Here is a 21,769-nt window from a genome sequence, read left to right as displayed (position 1 = left end):
TAGGGGAAACTCTTCAGGATATAGGACTGGGCAAAGATCTTATGAATAAGACCTCTGAAGCACAGGCAACAAAATCAAAAATAAACAAATAAGATTATATCAAACTAAAAAGCTTTTGCATAGCAATGGAAACAATCAACAGAATGAAGAGACAACCTGCAGAATAGGAGAAAACATTTGCCAACTATGCATCTGACAAGGGATTAATATCCAGAATATACAAGGAACTTGACAACTTAACAGTAAAAAACAATCTGATTTTAAAAATGGGTGAAGGAGCTGAATAGACATTTCTCAGGAGAGGACATACAAATGCCAATAGGTATATGAAAAAATGTTCAATATCACTGATCATCAGAGAAATGCAAATGAAAACCACAACAAGATATCATCTCACCCCAGGTAGAATGGCTATTATCAAAAAGACAGAAAATAACAAATGCTGGTGAGGACGCAGACAAAGGGAAACAAGTGTGCATTGTTGGTGGGACTGTAAATTAGCACAGCTATTATGGAAAACAGTATGGAAGTTTCTCAAACAACTGCAGATAGAACTACCATAAAATCCAGCAATCCTACTACTGGGTATTATATCCAAAGGATATAATTATTTCATGGCATTGACTTATGGAAGAAGCCAGGCCAGTTGTCTTGTGGAATATTTCACCTTCTGAATTAGTCTGGTTGCTTCTTCATGATGGTGTTTAACTTGTTCCTCTGTCTCCTGTATTGCTTCTAAACTAAAAGTTAGCCCTTGGCTTGATTGGATTTGGGTTCAATGGTTTGGAGAGTACTATTGCTATACTGTAGGCACTTCTGTGCACTTCCTATTGCTTCACATCACGAGGTATATAAGTCTGTTATCCTCCTTTTAGATTGACCATTGGGTTCAAGTGATGACAGTCTGACCCATCCGTGATAAAAATGTTGGTCCTTTACAAACTGGGTAATCAGTAGAGTGATACTTTGTCACCCTGATATTGTCTAGCTCCATGGCAAGCTTTCCTGTAATGGTTTTAGCATCCTTTGATGATGATTATCTGCATCAGTTATTTCATTAGGAGTGTCAAAATGGTGATTTTATAATTCTATCATTCCTCCTGTGCTTATTAGCTGGAATTCTTCTGTAAAGAACTTTTCCATTGACTAGACCTATTTGGCAATCCTAAAATAGGATTAGACTGCAGTTCTTTTACAAAAGTAGTGAGCCTTTTTAAAAAAGTGCTCATTTACATACTAATGAGACTAATGTTTGCATTTTCATTAAATATCTCACTGATGGAATTTGGATGTATTGTCCTCGCAGAACTCATGGAAATCTGATCTTCAATGTGGCAGTTTGGGTCATGGGGGTGGATCCCTCATGAATGGATTAATGCTCTCCCCAGGTGAGGGGATTAATGAGTGAGTTCTCACTCTATTAGTTCCCTCGAGAGCTGGTTGTTTAATAGACCCTGGCACCTTCTCTCTCTCTTTCTCCCTTTCCCTCCCTCTCTCTCTCTCTCTCTTCCTCTTGCCATGTGATCTGCTTGTACCCACTGGCTGCCTGCCACTTTTCCGCCATGAGTAGAAGCAGCCTGAGGCCCATGCCAGATGCAGCTGTCCCAGAATTGTAAGCCAAATAAACCTCTCTTCTCTATAAATTACCCAGTCTCAGGTATTTCTGTTATAGCAACACAAAACGGACTAAAACACTTACCAATCTCCAAACTCATTTTGCCCTTACAAAACTCCATGATGTTTCTTTTTTTATTAACATATTCATTATTACAAATCATAATTACTCTTTATGCCTCTTATCTGACTAATTACTCTCCATGATGTTTCTGCACATTATTTTCCTCAATCCTTTGTTGGGGCTATAGTGACTTCTATTATCACCTCTCAATTTTCTCTTCTGCAAACTTCAATTCATCTATCAAGGTCCAGTTCAAACGTCACCTCTTCTGAGAAACCTACCTTTATTCTTTCAGGCAGAATTAGTCACTTTTATCATAGTAGACTGTCTTACCTCTGTATATATCAGTTTACTTGTGTATCTTCCTTTCAACTTCCTCTAAGTTCCTCAGCACTGAACAATATTCCATGGTAGTTGTGCTCGATAAATGAAATGAATATAGAAATATTAGAAGTTGGGATTTTCTGATCTTTCTCCTTTGGTATTCCAGTCCTTATTCCACTCCTTGATATGTTGTCATAATCTTTTTCAATAATAATAATATCTTGTTTTTCATAGTGTTTTGAATTTTCTTAAGTAGTTTCATGAATCTATTTCTTTTGAGCCTTTCAACTACCTTTTGATGGACAGGTAGATTCTGTCCTCCCCCCCACCCCTCGCCTTTTTATCAATGAGGAAACAGAGACACAGGAATGCTGAGTGCTGTAAGATTACCCAATTAGTAAGAATATCGGAAATGGATCCTGGGTTTTCTGACAGCTAGTGTAATTTTTTTTCCATCATATGACACTTTTTCTATAATATCTTCTACTTTCCAGAGGATTAGTTGGGTTAAACTACAAAAACAAATTAAAAGTAAACAGCATCTTAATGTGAAATGTTGAAAGCTTTCCTCTGAATAAGAGAAAAAAACAAAAATAACCATTCTTATCTCTTCTAATTCAACATTCTTAAATGTCTTAAATATTGCATAATTAAAAATTTATTAAAGGAATAGTTAAAAAAGGAAAGTCTGCTCTTTTTTTTTTTTTTTTTTTTTTTCCCTAAAGATGACCGGTAAGGGGATCTTAACCCTTGACTTGGTGTTGTCAGCACCACGCTCAGCCAGTGAGCGAACCGGCCATCCGTATATGGGATCCGAACCCGAGGCCTTGGTGTTCTCAGCACCGCACTCTCCCGAGTGAGCCACGGGCCGGCCCCAGGAAAGTCTGCTCTTAAACCTCCAACTTGGCATTTTCTTTAATTCTTGCTCTGAACAATACTATTTGTTTTAATCTGAAAAAAACAAATCTTGATTTTTTTTTTTTTTTACTGGCACACTAAATTGCATACAAAAATTACTGGCATGTTTCATACATTTTTGAATAAACTATGTTCTTGTGTAATATCCACATGAAAAGTTTTTTAAATTACATACAAAGAGAAAGCAGTACCAAAATATGTTCTTGATTATTAGCCAATTCTTGAACTTGTGCAAGCAAATGCATGAATGTTCCAAAATTATTAATCTATTAATATGGAATTTGGCATATATGAGGGGTCTTCAAAAAGTTCATGGAAGAATTTGTATTATCTTTTAATTCCATTTTTCCATGAATTTTTTGAAGTGCCCTTGTATTGTTCCACATAATTGGTGCTCTCAGATTTTTTTCCCTTGTTCCTCTTCTTCTTCAACTACATGTTCTCCTTGGACGATATCAGCCTCATCTATGACTTCACCTTCTAGTGCCAGCTATAACTGAAAACATTTTAACTCCAGCTGTGATCAAAGCTCTTCACTAAAAATTCTCTCAGGCTACTTGATACCTCCCCCTTGATGTCTCAGTCAAACTGAACATGGGCTCGTTTCCTCCACTACTAGCAAACTGTCTTCTCTTCTATCCCCTCCCCAAATCCTGTAGGACCTTCTCTATTCCCAGAGCCACTACCTTGTCCAGGATTTTATCTCTGGCCTGCATTGTCCCAAGACTATTTTATCTGATCTTTTGGCCACCTACTGTATTATTCTGTTTCTGTTGCTAATAACATAAATACCTGGAACTGGGTAATTTGTAAGAAAATGAAATTTATTGTTTATAGTTTTGGAGCATGGGAAGTCCAAAGTCCAGGGAACATATCTGGTGAAGGCCTTGGTGGTGGCGACAGTGACTCAGGGGTCTCACATCGCAGAAAAAGCAAAGCAGAGAGAGAGAGATTGTTCCTCATATACTCTCCTTTTAAAGCCCTGAGAACCATGCCCACGACCACAATTAAACTATCAACTTAATCACCTCTTTGAGGCCCCACCTTTAAATTACCGTAATAGGATTTCCTATCCTCAATGGTTACAGTGGGGATTAAGTTTCTAATACATAAAACTTGGGGGACACAATTCAGTCCTTATCACCAGACTTCCCTTTCTCTAGCCTATCATTCATATTGCTGTCAGTTTCCCTCCTAAAACCAAATCTGATTGTCTAACTTTTTTTCTTAAAAACCTCCCTTGGAGGGTTCCAGTCTGGGATATAAAGAATTTAGAAGTTGTCACTCCATCCTAACAAAAAGTTGAACAAACTGAAAAATCAACAACTCTTTTTAGATCCATCAGAGAAGTGAGGTCATAGGCAAACTGCTGCCCCCCAAATTAAAGAGACAGATAGGCAAACACAGAGAAACATAATGGAGCAGAAACCTCCAGTGCTGGGGTAGGAAAACTTGAACTGAAGTTGACAGATTGCTGGAGGTTCATTGTGGACAAGACAGAGATAAAAACTCTGTGGGGACCCAGTCACAGGGGAGTCCCCATACTTTAATGAATTTTATCTCCAGGAGCTTGATCAGGTTGTCACGGTGAATATCTGAGAAAAATTCCTTCATGCTTCTGGCAGGGAGAGGGGGAAAAGGAAGCATTTTGAAATATGTCAGAGCATCAGAACATTCAGTTCTTCCTAACAAGGTCTGCCCTCAGGAGAAACTATTCTACCAGAGCCTAAATGATTGGGGTTTTATCAGAGACTAACTGTCCTGGGGGAAGGGAAATATCCAAATCCAGCCCACTCTAGCTATCCTGTCTCACTGAAAGGGGGAGGGAACAAAAACTAAGAAACACTTAAGAAGTTCACAGTTCAGAGGCAGAGGCTCACTAAAAGACTGAGACCTAATCATAGGACTATGGAATCTTCCCTTTTCTCCACAATTACCACATTACTGAAGACCTATTTACTGAAGTTCCTTTTACCTAGTACATCATTAATGTAATCCATCACATCAATAGACTAAAGAACAAAAGCTACATGATCATATCAACACATGCAGATAAAGCATTTGACAAAATCCACTACTCATTCATTATAAAAAATCTCAGTGAACTAGGAACAGAGGGGCACTTCTTCAACTTGATAAAGAGCACCCACAAAACCCCTATATATACTTTATATATATAGTAAACATTACTATAACAGTATACTTAATGGTAGAAAACTTGAAGATTTGTCACTAAGATTAGAAAAAAGGTAAGAATGACCCCTCTCACCACTGTTTTTCAACTTCTTACTGGAAGTCCTAGCTAATGTAACAAGACAAGAAAAGGAAATAAAAATAAACAGATTGTGAAGGAAGAAATAAAGCTGTATTTGCAGATGACATGATCATCTATGTAGAAAATCCAAAATAGCTGACAAAAAAAAATTCGTAAAACTAATAAGCGATTATAGCAAGGTTGTAGGATGCGAGGTTAAAATACAAAAGTGGAATTTGAAATTGAAACACAATATCATTTATATTAGCACCCCACAAAAGGAAATACTTAGGTATAAATTTAACAAAATATGTATAAGATCTATATGAGGAAAACTATGAAATTCTGATGAAAGAAAGCAATGAAGAACTAGATAAATGGAGAGATATTCCATGTGCATGAATAGGAAGATAATATTGTCAAGATGTCAGTTCTTCATCTATAGATTCAACACAATCCCAATCAGAATCTTAGAAGTTATTTTGGATACTGACAAACTGATTTTGAAGTTTATATGGAGAGGCAAAAGACCCAGAATAGTCAACACAATACTGAAGAACAAAGTCAGAGAACTGACACTATCCAACTTCAAGACTTCCTATGAAGTTCTAGTAATCAAGACAGTGTAGTATTGTCATAAAATAGACAAATAGACCAATAGAACAGAACAGAGAGCTCAGAAATAGACCCATATAATTTGGTCAACTTATCTTTGACAAAGGAGCAAATGAAATACAATGGAGCAGAGATAATCTTCAACAAATGGTGCTAGAACAACTGGACATCCATATGCAAAAAAATAAATCTAGATACAAACCTTACATCCTTCATTAAAATGAACTTGAAGTGGGTCATAGACCTAAATGTAAAATGCAAGACTATAAAACTCTTACAACATAACACAGTAGAAAATCTAGATGACCTTGGGTATGGTTATGACTGTTTATACAGTACCACGAAATGGATATAATCCATGAAAGAAATAATTGATAAGCTGGACTTCATTAAAATTAAAAACTTCTTCTCTGCAAAAGACAATGTCAAAAGAATGAGAAGGCAAGCCACAGGGAGAAAATATATACAAAAGGCATATCTGATAAAGGACTGTTATTCTAAATATACCAAGAATTCTTAAAACTCAACAGTAAGAAAACAAATAAGCCAATTAAAAACTGGACAAAATTCGTTAAGGGTCATAAACATTGATTACATTTTGTAAACATGAGTATACTAATTATCCTGATTTAATCACCACGTATTGTACACATGTATTGATATTCAATTCTGTACCCCACAAGTATATATAATCAATTATTTTTCAGTAAAAAAACTGTCAAAAAAATGGACAAAAGACCTAAACTGATACCTTGCCAAACAAAATATACAGATTGCAAATAAGCACATGAAAGATGCTCGACATCATATATCAGTAGAGAATTACAAATTAAAACAACAATGAGATACTACTACATACCTGTTAGAATGGCCAAAATCCAAAACACTAACACCACCAAATGCTGGCAAGGATGTGGAGCAACAGGAACTCTCATTCATTGATGATGAGAATGCAAAGTAGTACAGTCGCTTTGGAAGACAGTTTGCTAGTTTCTTACAAAACTAAAAGTATTCTTATACCATCCGGCAATCATCCTCCTTGATATTTACCCAAATGAGGTGAAAACTTATGCCACACAAAAACCTGCACACAAATGTTTATATCAACTTTATTCATAATTGACAAAATTTCGGAGCAACCAAGATGTCCTTTAGTAGGGGAATGAATAAATAAACTGTGGTATGTCTAGACAATGGAATATTATTTAGCACTAAAAAAAAAAAGAGCTATCAAGTCATGAAAAGGCATGGAGAAATCTTAAATGTATATTACTAAGTGAAAGAAGCCAATTTGAGAAGGCAAATTGTATGTACTGTACGATACCAACTATATGACATTCTGGAAAAGGCAAAACTATTGAGAGAGTAGAAAGATCAGTGGGTGCCAGGGGTGAAGGAGAGAGAGGGATGTAGAGATGAAGAAAAGAGGATTTTTCAGGGCAGTGAAACTTTCTGTATGATACTGTAATGGTGGATACATGTCATTCTACATTTGTCCAAACCCATCTAAAATTTACAACACCAAGAATAAACTAATGGAAACTATGGACTTTGGATGATAATGATGTGTCAATGTAGGTTACTGATTGCAACAAATTGCGGGGGACTGTGCATATGTGGTGACAGAGGGTGTATGGAAAATCTCTACCTTCTGCTCAATTTTGCTGTGAGCCAAAAACTGCTCTAAGAAATAAAAATTATTTAAAACAAACAAGTAAAAAACAAAAATCCTCTCCTGAAGAAGAGACAAATGTCCTAATTTATGTAAATACTTTGCCCTCAAGGAGGTGGAGACTAGCACACACACGCACATGCGCGCGCACACGCGCACACGCACACACGCACACGCACACACGCGCACACACACGCACACACGCACACACACGCACACACACACGCACATGCACACACACACACACCTCTCTTGAGCGTAGGCTGCACTTAGTGACTTCCTTCCAAAGAGTAGAGTATGGAAAGTGTGAGGGATCACGGGTGAGGGGAGTAACCTTGCAGTGTAGAAACCTGACAAACACTATCTTAGCCAAGTGATCAAGATCAATATCACCAGTGATGGTCATGTCAATAGCATATACTGCTGGTATTATGTGATAGGAATGTCACTTTATCTCTGTGGTCTTCTTTACCAAAAACATAACCCCTGTATAATCATAAGAAAAACACAAGATAAATTCTAGTAGAGGGACATTCTACAAAATACCTGGCCAGTACTCCCCAAAACTATCAACAAAAACAAGAAGAGTCTGAGAAACTGTCATGGCTAAGAGGAGCCTAAGAAGACATGACTAAACATGATGTGGTATCCTGGATGGGATCATGGAACAGAAAAGGACATTGAGCAAAAATTAAGAAAACCTGAATAAAGTATGGCCTTTAGTTAATAATAGAAAGGTGTCAATATTGGTTCATTAGTTGTGACACATGTACTATACCAACGTAAGATGTTAAAAATAGGGAAAACTGGATATGGGGTATAAGGGAACTCTGTACTATCTTCACAACTTTTACGTAAATCTGAAACTACTCGAAAATACAAAATTTATCTAAATTTTAAAAATGGCTAAGGGAAGGACCTGTAATTAAAACAGAGACAAAAACTAACAAATTTTCTAAAGCAAATTGACCCCTCTACCATTTTAACACCTAACACTTACTAATCTCCCTTTGAACAAAGAGAGAGCAGATCTAAGATCTAGATTCTTACAAATAAGCATCTCTACCTAAAATTTAACAACAATTTGTTTTCATGATATTCATTCTTATGGCTGCTTTTTATTTATAACTATAAATTGCTTTTCCAATAGTGATAAACAGTTAGATTCAAAATACATATATGTACATAAAAATGTGAGTTTATGTAAAGAAGAACATTGAGTTAAATCATTGTTCAGCCTGTCATTAGTTGTATGTTCTTGGTAAAGTTGCTTATACTTTCTATGTCCTACTTTCTTATTTATAATGTGGGGTAATAATGTACTTACTAAAAAGCAAAAAAAAAAAAAAAAGTTGTACTTACTTCATAGGGCTTTAAAAGGATTAATCAAATGATATATGTAAAGTGAAAAAAAAAATAGGAAAAAAACCTCTCCTTGTCCAGTACCTTGCCGATCACTCATACAGTCTCCCATGCAATGTCTTCTGCCTCTATCACTATATATTGATCTCCTGAAGAAATCCAATAGGATCAAGGTAAAATATTAATAAAGAGAGAAAGTTTTGATATTTATTTTGTAAGTTTTGCAACATGATCTCAATTTCGTAAAAACAAAAAGTATTTATGTGTAGGAAAAGAAAAAGAACAGGAAGGAAATCTATTAAGATGTTAACTATGCATATTCCCAAGTGGTGAATTATAGACATTATTTTTCTTTTTTTGTGCTTTCCCATATTTACTTTTTAAAAATTATGAAACGTAACCTACATACAAAAATGTTATCAAACATATATACTTTTTATTGTAAAGGAAGAAACCCAATCTGGTGGAACTGTCACCCGTGTCTATAAAACAGAACATTACTGAAGTCCACTGCATGTAACCTCCTTCATCATGCACCTCAACCTCCTCCCCAGGGGTAACTCCTAATTCATGATAATCAAGTCCTTGTTTTTCACACGTGTTTGCTTTTGTTTTACCCTTAGGTATGTATCCTGGGATTTGAGTATTGTATGAATGGAATGAAGTCATACCATTTGGATTCATTTCTCTCTCTCTCTCCTTTCCCCGAACATTACGTTTTTGAGATTTCATCCATATCTCAGTGTGCAGCTGTGTATTTTTGTTGCTATAGAGTATTCATTCCATTGAATGAATATGCCAGAATACGTACTTGCATTTTACTATAGATGGACTTGAAGTTCTTCGTTTGGGGCTGTTATAAATTATGTTGCTATGAACACTCTTAAACATTTATCTTGATGTACAATGTGCATACACAAGTCTCTCCAGGGTATATACACAGGGGAGAACTGCTGGGCCATAGGCTGTGTTTATCTCCATCTTTATTAGATAATCCCAAACTGTTTTCCCAAGGGTTGTACTTATTTATACTCCCACCAGAAGTGTATGAGAGTTCCAATGCTCCACATTTTTGTCAAAATCTGGTATGGTCAGTTTTTTTTTTAAAAACACCTTTTTATTCATGTATAATTGGCATTCTTTTAGAAGACTGTGAATTAAAATTTTTGCCAGTCTGGTAGGTTTGTAGTGGTATCCCACTGTGGCTCTAATTTGCATTTCCCTGATCACTAATGAGGTTAATCATTATTCAATATTTATACTAAAAAACAAAACAGAAAGTGAAGTTTAAGTAAATACTCCATTTACAACAGCAACAAAAATATGTCGTACTTTATCCCTTTTCCTGGAAGTGCACAGACCTTAAGGACACTTTAATTCCACTTACCCACTTTCTGACATATATGTGTAGGGTGATTACATATTCCATTTTGCCCAGCAAAGTCCTGATTTATGCATGTTGTTCCTGTGTAACTACTAATATCTCCCACTTTCACTTTCAAAACTGTCCTGGACTGTATATACAATAATATGGTCATCCCACTTATATGCCATTGTTTTGTATATTTTTACTCCCTCTATCTCTCTCTGTCTCTCTCTCTACATATATATATATAGAATGAATGTATCTCCCCAAAGTTCATGTGTTGAAGCCCCAACCCCCAATGTGATGGTATTAGGGGGTGGGGACTTTGAGAGGTAATTAAGTTTAAAAGACGTCACGGGAGGGGAACTCCATCTTGGGATTAGTGCCTTTATAAGAGGAAGAGACACCAGAGCTTCCTCTCCACTGTGTGAGGGCACAGAGAGAAGGTGGCCGTCTACAGCATAAGAAGACGGCTCTCACCAGAACCTGACCATGCTGGCACCCTGATGTTGGACTTCTAGCCTCTAGAATTGTGAGAAGTACAGTTCTGTAGTTTAATATTATATTTTTCATGCAGTCAATATTCATTTAGATTGACTCATCTATTTATCATTTCATTAGTCTTTAGTCTTTCTTGCATCTCTCCTCTTACATCTGGGATCATTTTTCTTCTATTTGAGGAACTCACTTTAGTATTTACTTCAGTGCAGGTCTTCAAGGGACTCAGCTTTTGTTTGTTTTCAGAATTGAGGAATATTTTCAGTGGGCATAGAACTTTAGTTTAGCAGTTATTTTACTTCAGAACATTGAAAATATCTGGCTTCCAGGTTTTTTGTTTGTTCGTTGAAGTCATCTGTCAGTCTAACCATTACTTCTTTGAAAATGATCTATCTTCTTTGCTTCGGCCGCTTTTCAGATTTCTTCTTTGCCTTTGATGTTCTGGAGTTTTACTATGATGTGGCTGGTGTGAATTTCCTTTTATTTGTCTTGCTTAGGATTCACTGAGTTTCTAAAATCTGTGGGTAGTTATCTTTCGATAGGTCTGAAAGATTTTTAGCCAATATCGCTTTAAATAATATCTTTATCCCATTCTGTCTCCTTTCCTTCCAGAGCCATAAGTAAATGTATGTTAGATCTTCTTATTCTATCTTTCATCTCTCTTAAACTTTCTTCCTTATTTTCCACCTTTTTATCTGTCTGTGCTAAATCTGGATAAATTCTTCTGATGTTTATTCTAGCCTAGGGGTCAGCAAACTTTTTCTGTAGAGCCAAATAATAAATATTTTAGGCTTTACAGGCCATATGGTGTCTGTCACAACTTCTCAACACTGCCATTTTAGGGCAAAAGCAGCCATAGACTATAAGTAAACTAATGGGCATGGCTATGGTCCAATAAAACTTTATTTACAAAAACAGGCAGGGGGCCAGATTTTGCTTGCAGGCTGTAGTTTTCCAACCCCTGTTCTACTTCAATAAATCTTTCTTTGTGTCCAATCACTGTCCAATCGGAGCTTTTCATTTCAGTTATTTTATTTTCCATCTCCAGGGGCTCTTTTTGGCCCTTTTTATTATTTGCTATGTCTTTTCAAAATGGTTTCCTCTTTTCTGGAGATAATTTCAAATTCATCTGTTGTTTCTTTAAAGAAAGTAAGGAGAGTTTTTTGTTTGTTTGTTTGTCTTGTTTTTTTTTAATAATATGTGCCAGATGATCACAACATCTGAAGTTGGTTTCTGCCATTTCTTATGTGTGCTTGGTTAGCTTTGAGCACTGGCTGGGTGCTCCTGAATAATTATTTGTGAGGATTCCCTGATAGTCTAAGATACAAGCAACTTTGCCCAGTGAGGGTTTGCTTTTATTTTGCCTGGGGCTTAAGAGTAGTAGGAGCCTAGTCCTGATTGCACTAAACTATATTCATGGCTTGAGGTTTTTGAGGATTTGGGCTGCAATTCCCTACATGTGTCAAACTATGGATGAAACTTCAACAAGTTTTCTATTCTTTTCTCCCCCATTCTCGCCAACTCAAGGCAAGCATTATTGCAAGCTCCTTGGGGGTAGAAGCAGTGGGAGATTTACTTCTGGTTCACTCTTGTCCCACTTTAATGTGACTGGGGTCTCCTATTAGGCTCCCTACCTTTGACTTTCAAAACCAATGCGTATTTTTGCAACTTGGTTTAGTGATTTGTAGAATGCTCTCAGAGCAAAAGCAGCAAAAAGCACCCTGCTTTCCTCGCTGACTTCTTTATTTCTCTTAAGATTTCACCTGATTCTTAAAATCTGGTCTACTTTTTGATGCTTTTATGAGAGTTTAAAGCAATATCTCACCTAGAATTTGTAGTTATTTTCATAAAGATAATCCTTCCAAATAATACGGCCTATCACATCAGAAATTAGAAGTCCTTTTTCTTTATCTTCCATATTTTCTCAGGGGAGGCAAAAAATTATCTTATAAATTGAGAAACAAATATTATTTAAAAAAAATTTTTTTAAATTGAGATATAACATACATACAGTAAAGTGAACAAATCTTAAATGCATAGCTTGATTAATTCTTACCTATGTCTATACCTGTGTAACCACCACCCAGATTAAGATATAGGCCATTTCCAGCAACGGCAAAAGGCCCTCTGGTGCCCTGTCAGTATCCCATCCCCCACGGGTAACTACTATTCTGACTGCTAGAACTGTAGATTAGTTTTGCTTGGGAAAAAAATTTAAAAGAAAGAACTCTAAACATCTCTGATGACCTCCTAGCTCCTAAATGTAGAGGAGTTGTCTTGGACTTTGGTGGCCAATGCCTCCTGCTTGCAATCTCAAGCTTATCCTGTTGTCTTGTCTAGTTTCCCCTTTTCCCATTCTCTAAGTTTAAATGAACACCAATGTTCCAGTTATTAGTGTATTGACTCACCTGTCTTTTCCCTGCTTTGTAATACTGGAGGGGAACTCTGCAAACCACTTTTTCTCCGTGGGCAGCCGGCTGCACGTTATGCTCTGTCAATAGGGGGCACCGGAGGACCTTTCTGCTTCCTGTTTGCTGATTTCTTCTTCCCACTGCTGCGACGGGCTGGACTGGCCGGGTGTGCCGCTGGTCCCGCGGCGTCCCCTGTGCGGCCCGCTGCTCTCGCAGTTCTGCTGGGCAGCTCCCGTGGGTGTCCTTCTCACTGTGGCGGTAGGTGGAAGTCTCCTGCGGCAGCCGCGCCATCTCCTCAGACGTCTCAATCTCTCAGCCTGGCGGGGGTGGGGGCCTCCTCGAATTTTGCAAGTTCCTTTTTTGTTCACGTTGCCCTCAGCCCTAGAAGCAGCGGCTGCTTTCTGCAGTAGCTACCTGTGTTACACTTTTGACAAAGGTGTGACATCTTTGTTATACTTAACTACGTTGCAGTAGTTAACTACCCCTTGCCTAGTTAACAATTCTTTATTTTTAGTTTTTCCTCTTCAAATCACTGATGTGGTTCCTGTTTCCTGGCTGGACCCTGATTCTGATTTTGACTCCCCCCCTTCTCTATATCCCTCATTTATAAATCTCCCCCAAATCCATGTCTTTTGAATTTATATCTCCGCATCTGTCTTTCTGTAAGATTCCAGGTTAGCATGGTCAGTTGTGAGCTGGCTAAGATTTTTTTTTCTACTACCTCCTTCTCCTGCATTCCTTATTTCTGTCAAATACACGGTATCATCCTCCTGGTTTTCAAGTCACAAACCTAAGTTATCTTTCAATACTAAAGGCAAGGAAGCGGGAAGTATCAGTTAATGGCATCTTATCTTTTTTTTTCCCCGAAGATGACCGGTAAGGGGATCTTAACCCTTGACTTGGTGTTGTTAGCACCACGCTCTCCCAAGTGAGCAAACCGGCCATCCCTATATGGGATCCGAACCCGTGGCCTTGGTGTTACCAGCACCGCACTCTCCTGAGTGAGCCAGGGGCTGGCCCATTCATGCTATTTCCTCTACAGCAGTCTTGTAATTGTCTCCTCCTCTCCCTTCCCATTGTGACTGCCTTAAATCAGGTACTCATTACAGGTCTCCAGATATACTCAGATACACTACTGTATATCTAGAGAAGTGCAGCACTAATCATGTCTTCTCCTCCTCAGAGACCTATAGTGGCTCTTCATTTCCTAGTGAATAACAACATCCAAATTCCTTTGCTTAATATTCAAGACCCTCCATGAAATGGAATCAACCTACTTTCACCAAACCACTCTGTTCTATGCTCTTTGCTCCAGCCAAATTGAATGACTTGCTGTTTCCTATGCATCTCCTGAATTTCTTCACCTTTGTGCTTTTGCTTGAAAAAGCCCTTTGGAGCTTTCCCATGAAGTTTTCCCGAAAGCACCCTCTTTTCTAGAAAGTAATCCCTCTCTTTCTTTGCTTAACCCTCTAAACACTTTACATATACCTATTACAGCATCTGCAGTCACATCCCAGTATACATGGGGGGCAGGATCAGTTAAACCTGGCTAGCTGGGAGGAGAGACCTGGAACTGGTCCCTCCCTAGCTTGGGACAGCTTGCTTGGTGGACCTGGAAAGACAGTTAAGCTGGACAAATGAGGGGGCTCAGGATCTAAGGGCAAGTTACCGTTGAGTCACAGACAGACATGGGGACTCAGGATGAAGGAGCCAGCATCCTCAACTGGTCACAATAATCCCAGGAAGGTGAAGTCTGAAAGTGCAGATATGTAGCATTAGAGAGCATCATCAAGAGGAATGACGTAGTGCCTATAGTATGGTGCACTTCACAATTTAAGAGGGAAGATCTCATGTTAAGTGTTCTTACCACAAAAACAAAGGAACACAATGAAACTTTGGCAGATGCTGGACATGTCTCTTACCTTGATTGTGGTGATGTTATCACAGCTGTTTGCATATGTCCAAACGCATCAAATTGTACATGTTAAATACGCACAGTTCTTTGTATATCAATTATACTTCAATAAAGCTGTTAAAAAAAGAAGAATGAATGAACAAGGTGCCATCTAGTAGCTGCAGTTCTGGGACAGTTCCCCAGTTCATGCAGGGACCCCAGGCCAAAGAGAAGATGTTTTACAGTGAGAGTTACTAGAACCAAAAACGAGGGGCACAGGCTACAGTAGAATCCAGTGGTAAGATCTGGAGCCCCCAGTAGGAGACTGAGATGTTAAGCAAGTTTTCAGAACAGGAACTCAGATGCACTAACAAAATAAGAATCTGGATATAAGAATTAAGGCCCCACATCAGAATCAAATGATGAGGAAGGGCAGTGGATGCTCATGTCCGGCCTTCCAGGGACTGGAGTCTGTTAAATGCTTCCTGCTTTAGGTTGGATTCATCCCGGGAGCTGGATTACTGTTGATTTTATGAGTGGGCAAGACCTGTCACATTCCTTTCTCCCTGATAATTAATTCTGTTGTACATATGTCACATCCACCGCTGGTCTGAGGCCAGGGCTTTCTCTGGTTCACCTCCCGTTGCACCTAATTCTGCGCATTGCATGAAATGAAAGTGGTTGGTAAATATTTGTTGAGTGAAGAGAGGAATAGGTCTAGATCTTGAGTGAAGAAATAGGAAATGGGTGTGTGGTTGTTGGGGATGAAGAAGGAGGTGTGGATTCAAAGAGCATAGTTCTGGACCCCAAACCTGTACAGGCCATAATAAGAGGTGAGAAGCCAGAACTAGGGGGAAGAGAGTGAGAGTGAGAGATGCCAGGCTGGCGCAGGGTAAACTGGGTTGAGGTGATGCAAACCCTACTCTGGCAAGATTGGGAGAGAAAAGGAGTGGTGGGGGGGGTCCCCTGGATAGCTATTCCTATGAGGGAGATTATATATATGTAGAGGTCATATATATATATACACACATGAGTATTATATATAGAGAGAAGTCAGAGAGTGGCTGAAAATAGAAATTTACTAAATATGTAAATTAGGAGAGAATTACATGCACACCACAGTGATTATTTACCTTAAGAATGATTTGTTATAGGGTTGCTATTAAAAACAAAAATAACAACAACAACAAAAAAACAAGGTCCAGTAAGACATTTTAAATTTGATTCCATTCCACTGGCAAAAATGTAATTTTGTATGTGGTTTTTCAGAAAGTTCTTGTGAGTGTGTGCTTTGTTATTTTTTCATTTTCTTTAATTATGAAATATTTTATATGTAAAATATGGTTTTTTTAGAAGGTATCATCATTTTATGGTAAAAATACCAAGCAAGTACGTATACAAACCCATTGGTAAAGCTGACTTTAGAGCTGATTTCTCCTTTCGGATTGTGGAATTTCAATAGTACACAATACTTATGTATTGTTGGGGTAACACCGGAGCAACTTAGCTAAAGATACAAACAATAACAAAAACCCTGCACAAATATTCAAACTTGGGGAATTTTAGTTAAATTAATAGAAAAATATAACATTTTTCCTCCCAAGAAAGGTATCTAAGACAAAAGTTCAGATACCCTATGTAGATTACTCACAAGTCATATGTGAATGAAACTTTTCTGTATTTCTTAAATAAAATTTTATAATAAACTGATGCAAAAACATGTTTCCTATTCAAAGACACTTTCAGAATGCATCTGTAATTAACTTATTAATACAAAGGAATATTTAAAAAACACAGCTATTTCATCAAAGTCTTTAAGACATTATTTTTCGTGCATCTTATGCATTTCTTCAAGAGCTGCTTCTTTCTCTCTCAGCACCTGCTTGTCTTCTTATTTTTTCATCTAGAATGGTTTCTTCTAATTCTGGTGGTGTCATTGGGAAAGTATCTTCAGTATAAGTTTTATTAAAGGAATGACTTTGTTCAAAAAAGCTGCATTTGAACTCAATGCGCTTCTCATGAGTATGGTGTATTTTCTCAGATCTCTTTGGTTTTGCTGTAGCTTGTGAGAATGTTATGTTGAGATACATCTAAAGTTGGTGAAATACTGCTGAGAAGTTGGCAACTGGTGACATTAGTTTCCCCATTTGTGACTGTGTTTTTCTCTTCTTTGTGTGATCTGTCTTATTAATGGCTTTTACTTTTCTTATCAAAACTCTGTTTTCTTTCTTTTTCCTTTACCACAAACTGTCTCTTTGTAAGTTTCACTCTTCGCCAAACTGCTGAAGGAGTCAAAACCTTCTCCAGAGCTCAAATGGTCAGGAATTCGAGAAAGGCACACTCTCACATCTTTAGTAAGACTAAATATCTTCAGGTACAATGCCTTGTTACTTCTTCCTCAAGAATCTTGTCATTTCTTTCTTAAGTACCCTTTTCTAATGTTGATGCCATCTCATTCTGTATCAATTCCAGGCATTGCCTGAATTTTCCTCTGTGTTTCAGGAAGACCCTCTAGATTATTGGACATTTTAGAGGGGTGGAAGGGGACAGCTTATCCAGGAAAGTGTGGGGCCGCGGTTCTCAAAGGGGCAAGAACCAGAGTGAGAGAATGTTGGGCTGGAGTTGGCCTGCAGCAACTCTGAGGGGTTCTAGGCTGAATGGAGGGTGACGCAGTATTTTGAGAGGGTATGTCCCCAGGCTTTAGAGGGAGGTGGCGCCTCCCAGAAGCCAGAAGACTACTGGCGGGTGAGAACACCTTCCCTGCCTGAGGCTCTCTAAAATATGTTTTTAATGGAATTTAGGTGCACAGATTTGGATTAATTATAATCCTTGGTTCATAACCACTCTCATCATTGGTACATTTATGACCCATTCCAATTACTGTCTATCTATCTACCTACCTACCAGTGAACCTACCACCTAACATGAAGGCTAGGACTTTTACAATGTACATCCAACTATATGCTCTTCACATACATGTTCATTGGTCATATACATTTTCTCTTCTGTGAAATATCTGTTCATGCCTTTTGCCCATTTTTCTATTTGGTCACTTGGGCTTTTCTTATTTATTTGTAGGAGTTCTTTACATATTCTAGTTGTGTGGATTGCAAATATCTTCTCTAAGTTTGTAATTTGGGAAGGGACTATTTCTGGGCTTGCTGGTCTATCCTAGTACCATACAATTGTCCTAACTACTATAGCTTCGTAATTAGTTGTGAGCTCTGGACATCAAGTCTGCTCTTCTGCTTCAGAAGTATTCTGGCTATTTTGGTCCTTTCCCTTTAAAGATATAAAGTTGTCATTCTCATCTGGTGGTGATTTTGTTCCCATCCTAAAAACATTTGGCAATGTTTGTAGTCGTTTTTGGTTGTCACAACTTGGTAGGAGAAGGTTTCTGCTGGTATGTAGTACATAGAGGCCAGGGATGCTGCTAGATATCCTACAATGCACAGGACCACCCCCTGGGACAAAAAGTTATTCAGCCCCAAATAACAATACTGCCAAGGATGAGAAATCCTGATATAGAATCAGCTTTTTGGGGTTCTTGAAAAAACTTTGTTGAAATTTTGATTGGAATTGCACTGGATCTACAGATTAATTTGAGTAGAGTTGGTTAAATATGTGACTCATTTGTGTTTTATTCAAGAACCAACTTTGTTAGTCTCTATTCTATTTTTAAAAATTTCCTTGATATTCTCACTTGTTTTTTTTTTTTTTTTTGTCGTTTTTTCATGACCGGCACTCAGCCAGTGAGTGCACCGGTCATTCCTATATAGGATCCGAACCCGCGGCGGGAGCGTCGCCGCACTCCCAGCGCAGCACTCTACCGAGTGCGCCACGGGCTCGGCCCTTCTCACTTGTTTTTATTTATTTTTTCTTTCTACTTTCCTTCGGTTTATTCCATTTTTTTTTTCTAACTTCTTAAGTTGGAGACTGTAGGGAAAATATCGGAAAATGGTCAGGGCCCCTCAGATGTTCAGAATCTTGCTGAGCATTTGATGTAAATATGCACGTGTGCCCAAGTGTTCCTTGGCTATTGACTAATATAATTGTGTATGTGCACCCAGGTGTCCTGGGTTATGGACTTAAGTATAAAGGATGAGTGGCTCTGATCCACAGCATCCCCTGCCTCCTGACCTTTTCCTTCACTTTCCCTACACTGGGTTTCATTGTTGGTTAGGTTGAGTCAACAGTATAATATTTTGGGGCAGGGGTTTTGGGTCCAGAAAAATTAGGAAACCTCATTCTCATCTTCAAGGAACTAATTGGTTTATTCAGAAATCCAAGACACAAAAAATAGATAAAACAAAATATAACCATACAGAATTATGTCTGATTATAAAACATGGCAATTGGCAAAATACTCCGTCAAAACCTTACATCAGTACTTCTTGTTTTAGCTCATGGAATGCAGAATAAGGAGATCTTTAGCTGTGTTTCTAAGCTGTATAGATTATTAGATTTACTTTTCATGCCATTTCATTTTACCTCTGTTTAAAAATCTAATGCCTAATTTTAATACTAGAAGCAGTTTTGAGATCAATATTTATAGCAGTGGTTCTTAACCTTGGCTGCCAGTCAGAATCCTGGGATTTTAAAAATATATATCAATGCCCAATTCCAGAGCAATAAAAATCACCTGGAGTGTTTGTTAAGCATAGATTCTCAAGCGCCTGCTCTTAACAGTAAAATGTAATAGGTCTAGAGCAAGGTCTTGGACTCTGAGTGATTAATGAGTGTGCTAGGTGATTCTTATGATCAAGCCAGTCTAGGAAACGCTGATTTAGACCAGTGTTTCTCAACTTTAACATGCACACAAATAGCCTTGGCATTTTGTTAAAATAAAGATTCTGATTCAGTAGGTTTGGTGTGGGACCTGAGAGTCTACCTTTCTGACAAGGTCCCAGATGATGCTGAAGCTGCTAGTCCACCCTTTCAATAGCAAGGATTTAGAGCAATTATGTCCAATAGAACTTTCTTTGAGATGGAAATGTTCTTCACTGTCCAGTGTAGCAGCCACTATCCACATGTAGCTGTACAGCACTTGAAATGAGGCTACTATGTCTGAGGGAGTGAATTTTAAACTTGATTTCATCTCAATTAATTTAAATTAAAATTAAAATGGCCACATGTGGATAGTGGCTACCATATTGGAAGCCAGATTTAGAACATCCTTCAGGATAACTTGCTGCAAGTACTATAGAATCATTTTAGGTTAGTAAGTTATGTAGTTTCTCAAACCGTTGATTTAGAAATTAGTAAATACTAAAGATTGTGGGAATATATTGTTCTGAAGGCCCAATAGAGTCATGTTGTCTTTATAGTATGCTTTCTAGGAAATTTTTATTTTTCTCAACTTCTGCAATTTGGCTTCTAAAGTTTGTTTCTCATTTACAAAGTTTTCAAAGTCAATATTTAAGAAAGGGAAATAGAATAACTCATTTATTGAAATATTTATTATTGAAAAAAATCGTCCTAAAATAATCCTGAATGTCCAATTCAGAAATAGTAAAACATATTTGGGACTGTTGGCAACTCTATTTACCAAGGATTTAAAATACTTACGGCTGTTCACACCAAAAAACATTTGCAGTCATTTCCTTAGAGAGACTGCCAGAAAGCTGGCCATCTCGCACTGCCAAAACGTTTTATGAAAATTTAGAGCTTGCCTGTTATTTGTGGAAACTATGCTAGCAAATGGATAGACGACAAGGACCTGATTGTTCATGACACTAAACCTTTAATGTGTTGTGTGATGCTTTGGAAGTTTGCAGACTTAGGCTTGGTATATTTTTCTTTCCCTTTCCTAGCTGAACATTATATAATAAAAAAGGTTTGCTCACTGTGGGTTTACACAAAGCATCCCACAAAGCCACAAATTTCCATCTTCTTTTCTCGGGCACCTGGGTTGATGGTGCCTGCCACTGGAGGGGAGAAGAGAAGCCATTGAGAATACTGGGCTATTCAAGGCTTGCTGGACCAGGTCTTTAGATCATGTGGTTGACTGACTCCCTCTCTCTAGATGCCTCGAGGCAAGGTTTGGAAAGACAACCTGCTCCGAAAGTGTGAAGGAGAGTTTGTTGGAAATTTCCAAAAACAGGAGCTAAACAACTTCTTTAAGAAAAGGAGGAAAATGTTCTCTAAGTGAATTTCATGTTAGTTTGTCATATTTCACTGTGTTCTATATTCCAAGTTTACAGGATTTTGCATGAAGGACTATTTTTATTCATTTATATAAACACATAAGAGTCTATTTGCTCAACAAGTGAATACCTATTTGTGTCTACAAGCAATGCATTAACTGCATTGATAATTCTTACCATTAAAATCACTTCTTTATTTGTCTGCAGACTATGTGTCTAGCACAGGACCTGGCATGTGATAGGCTCAGTAAATATTTCCTCCCTGAATGAGGAATGAATTTGCATGGCATGTCATGCAGATGCAGCCCCAAGAGAGGCTTATGTCTGGTGGGGTTGTTCTCCATTCACTTAAGAGTCCAGTGTACTTTTTTTTTTTTTTAAAAGATGACCGGTAAGGGGGTCTTAACCCTTGACTTAGTGTTGTCAGCACCACGCTCACCCAGTGAGCAACCGGCCATCCCTATATGGGATTCGAACCCGTGGCCTTGGTGTTATCAGCACCACACTCTCCCGAGTGAGCCACGGGCTGGCCCAAGTCCAGTGTACTTTGAATCAATCAAAATTCCAGAGAGGAGCAGAGCCTACTTTAACCCAGGCCCCCCAACTTCCTGTGCTTTCTCTATTACTCTCA

The 21,769-nt window shown here is 38.0% G+C and overlaps 1 pseudogene; it reads right to left on the bottom strand.

The window, feature by feature from the left end:
• Positions 1-16,814: 16,814 nt before the first annotated feature.
• LOC134366666 (ligand-dependent nuclear receptor-interacting factor 1-like) lies at positions 16,815-17,443 on the bottom strand (annotated as a pseudogene).
• Between the last annotated feature and the right edge of the window lie 4,326 nt (positions 17,444-21,769).

This window comes from Cynocephalus volans, chromosome X (genome assembly GCF_027409185.1).
Source record: "Cynocephalus volans isolate mCynVol1 chromosome X, mCynVol1.pri, whole genome shotgun sequence".
Classification (NCBI taxonomy): domain Eukaryota; kingdom Metazoa; phylum Chordata; class Mammalia; order Dermoptera; family Cynocephalidae; genus Cynocephalus; species Cynocephalus volans.
Note: the sequence above shows the minus strand (reverse complement) of the source record. Positions and strands in the feature narration are given on the sequence as shown.